This window comes from Penaeus monodon, unplaced genomic scaffold, assembly GCF_015228065.2.
Source record: "Penaeus monodon isolate SGIC_2016 unplaced genomic scaffold, NSTDA_Pmon_1 PmonScaffold_11711, whole genome shotgun sequence".
Lineage (NCBI taxonomy): Eukaryota > Metazoa > Arthropoda > Malacostraca > Decapoda > Penaeidae > Penaeus > Penaeus monodon.
In genome coordinates this window covers 3,059-7,500 of record NW_023640505.1, presented here as the reverse complement: position 1 = coordinate 7,500, position 4,442 = coordinate 3,059, and positions in this window count along the sequence as shown.

The window sequence follows — 4,442 nt, the reverse complement described above, 5'->3', positions numbered from 1 at the left end:
ATTCTTTTTATCTCTGGTGAATCATCATATGTATTAATTAAAACAGCTCCAAGATAAGTGAACTCTTTCACATTTTCTACAACCACTCCATTGATTGTAACATGTTCATCATCGTTCACTGCCGGTTATCTTCGAATCTCCATGATCTTAGTTTTCTTAGCATTAAGAAACAAACCAGCCTTTTCGCTTGCTTCTCTAACTTTATCTAACAGTTGTTGTAGTTCAGTGATACTGCTGGCAATTAAAACTATATATCATCGGCGTATCTTAGATTTGATATTTTGTATCCTCCAACATCTACAGTTCCTTCAAAATTCTCTAGAGCATCTCTCATAATAGCTCCAGAATATATATTAAAAAGGTACTCCTTGGTTGACTTTGAACCATTCTGTTAACCCATAAGTGGTTCTTACAGTTGCTTGTTATTGGTCATACATGGCTTTTATTAGTTGGATGATGTGCTTCGGAAACCTCATATCGTTTATGTTATTCCAGAGGATATTGTGATCAACAGTATCAAAAGCCTTCGAGTAATCGATGAAACATAGGTATAAGTCTTTTTGATGTTCTCTGTTTTTCTCTATGATCAATTTCAGGTTTAGAATTTGATTTCTGGTACCTTTTCCAGGGCGAAAACCTGCTTGTTCGTCTGCAATTTCTTCTCTTAACTTCAATTTCATTCTTTCAGCAATAATTTTTAATAAAATTTTGCTGCTGTGACTTATTAATGCAATTGTCCCGTTATTGTTGCATTGGTGGTGGTTCATCTTCGCTGTCATTGAGTCCAATTAATGTTGTTGTTATATCTTTATTCTTTTGTATAGGTTGGAACAATATTGATTCCATCTATCTTGATTTCTTTTCCATCACATAAAACTAGCCCATCTTCAGTTTTGATAGTGTCCATTGTAGGATTGAATTTTCGTGTTATGTTTCGTACTCCTTGGTAGAGTTCTTTAGTTGTCTTATTGATAGAACAGTTTTCAATTCTCTGGCAATGTTCATTTAAATAATTTTCCTTATCTCGTCGCAATAATCTTTTAATTTTTGTATTTTGTTTTTTGTAAATTACATCTTCAACTGGATTATTGATACCCTTTGATTTTAGGCATCTCCTTGTTTCAATTTCACTTAGTGTTTCTTTAGATATTCAGAGGGAATTTGTCTTCTTCTTTTTGGCGATAGTTTCTTAAGCAGCGCTCAGCAGGAGTTCTTTTCCTTCTTCCACAACTCATTTGGTGTTTTATCATCTTCACATTGATTGAGTAATTCAAATTTGTTTGACACTGTAATTCTGTAATTGTTATCAAGAGTTTTGTAGTCGAGCTTTAGAGGTGGATGCTCCATCTTTTTGAGTCTTATTTGAAAGTCGATAGTTAGTAGTTGGTGGTCACTGTTGCAGTCGGCACCAGGTCTTGTCTTTGCATTTTTTATACAACTTTTCCATTTCTGGTTCAACACAATGTAGTCAATTTGGTTGCGTGTTCTTTTGTCTGGTGAAAACCATGTGTACAAGTGTCTTAAGTGGTGTTGGAACAATGTGTTGGCTGTTACTAGATTATTTGTACTACAGAATTCAATAAAATCTTCACTTCTTTCATTTATATCTCCAAGGCCAAATTTTCCATAGGTGTTATTTTTTAGATCATTTTGCTTACTTTGGCGTTGAGGTCTCCCATGATTACTTTTACATCTCTGTTAGGGATTGTGTCTAAAGTTTCTTGGAGAGTGTTATAAAAATTATCCATTTCTTCATCACTTGCAATGTTGGTTGGTGCGTAGCATTGTATAATACTAATGTTATGAGGTTTTGCTTGTATTCTGACTTTTAAAATGCGATCATTTATTGCGCTGTACCCAATTAGTGCATTTGCAGTTTTTTCCGTGAAAATCATAGCAACTCCGTGACTATAATTTCCTTCTTCTTTTCCAGAAAAAAAGAACTGTCTTGTTTTCTTTAGTTTTGAAACTTCCATTACTTTTCCAATTAGTCTCACTGATTACTAGTATTTGAATGTTGTATCTATCCATTTCGTTACAGACAGTACATAATTTACCCAACTCTTTCATTTTCCTTACGTTCCATGTTCCGATTGTTATTGTGTTTCTTAATTGGACATGTTTTCTTTGTCTTATTTGTCTTCCAGATGCATATTTGACATTTTCAGCCTGGTTGCCTACTGAGCAACGCGTCCCTTTGATAACCCACGCGACGGGCGATGTGGTATGAATTATCATTTCTGTATTTAATCATTGGCACTGGCTCCTTCTCAACTCGCAGTCTCCAACTAAATAGGAGGAACTATCTCTGCCGCTTTGAAACAGTTACACTGTAATATGCCAGACATATTGTTTGGTGAAACCAGTAATCAGTAGATGTTTTCACCAGATATCTACTGCCCTGCTGCGGACAGCTTCACCGCAACCCTGGCATAGGGAGTGTATGTATATATATATATATATATATATATATATATATATATATATATATATATATATATATATATATATATACATATATTTTTTTAACGGTAGGTTCATGTGTGAGCCGCCGTGGTCACAGCATGATACTTAATTGTATTTTTCATGTTGTGATGATACAATTAAGTATCATGCTGTGACCACGGGGGCTCACACATGAACCTACCGTTAAAAAAATATATGTATATATATATATATATATATATATTATATATATAATATATATATATATATATATATATACATATACATACATACATATATATACATACACTCCCTATGCCAGGGTTGCGGTGAAGCTGTCCGCAGCAGGGCAGTAGATATCTGGTGAAAACATCTACTGATTACTGGTTTCACCAAACAATATGTCTGGCATATTACAGTGTAACTGTTTCAAAGCGGCAGAGATAGTTCCTCCTATTTAGTTGGAGACTGCGAGTTGAGAAGGAGCCAGTGCCAATGATTAAATACAGAAATGATAATTCATACCACATCGCCCGTCGCGTGGGTTATCAAAGGGACGCGTTGCTCAGTAGGCAACCAGGCTGAAAATGTCAAATATGCATCTGGAAGACAAATAAGACAAAGAAAACATGTCCAATTAAGAAACACAATAACAATCGGAACATGGAACGTAAGGAAAATGAAAGAGTTGGGTAAATTATGTACTGTCTGTAACGAAATGGATAGATACAACATTCAAATACTAGTAATCAGTGAGACTAATTGGAAAAGTAATGGAAGTTTCAAAACTAAAGAAAACAAGACAGTTCTTTTTTTCTGGAAAAGAAGAAGGAAATTATAGTCACGGAGTTGCTATGATTTTCACGGAAAAAACTGCAAATGCACTAATTGGGTACAGCGCAATAAATGATCGCATTTTAAAAGTCAGAATACAAGCAAAACCTCATAACATTAGTATTATACAATGCTACGCACCAACCAACATTGCAAGTGATGAAGAAATGGATAATTTTTATAACACTCTCCAAGAAACTTTAGACACAATCCCTAACAGAGATGTAAAAGTAATCATGGGAGACCTCAACGCCAAAGTAAGCAAAATGATCTAAAAAATAACACCTATGGAAAATTTGGCCTTGGAGATATAAATGAAAGAAGTGAAGATTTTATTGAATTCTGTAGTACAAATAATCTCGTAACAGCCAACACATTGTTCCAACACCACTTAAGACACTTGTACACATGGTTTTCACCAGACAAAAGAACACGCAACCAAATTGACTACATTGTGTTGAACCAGAAATGGAAAAGTTGTATAAAAAATGCAAAGACAAGACCTGGTGCCGACTGCAACAGTGACCACCAACTACTAACTATCGACTTTCAAATAAGACTCAAAAAGATGGAGCATCCACCTCTAAAGCTCGACTACAAAACTCTTGATAACAATTACAGAATTACAGTGTCAAACAAATTTGAATTACTCAATCAATGTGAAGATGATAAAACACCAAATGAGTTGTGGGAAGAAGGAAAAGAACTCCTGCTGAGCGCTGCTTAAGAAACTATCGCCAAAAAGAAGAAGACAAATTCCCTCTGAATATCTAAAGAAACACTAAGTGAAATTGAAACAAGGAGATGCCTAAAATCAAAGGGTATCAATAATCCAGTTGAAGATGTAATTTACAAAAAACAAAATACAAAAATTAAAAGATTATTGCGACGAGATAAGGAAAATTATTTAAATGAACATTGCCAGAGAATTGAAAACTGTTCTATCAATAAGACAACTAAAGAACTCTACCAAGGAGTACGAAACATAACACGAAAATTCAATCCTACAATGGACACTATCAAAACTGAAGATGGGCTAGTTTTATGTGATGGAAAAGAAATCAAAGATAGATGGAATCAATATTGTTCCAACCTATACAAAAAGAATAAAGATATAACAACAACATTAATTGGACTCAATGACAGCGAAGATGAACCACCAC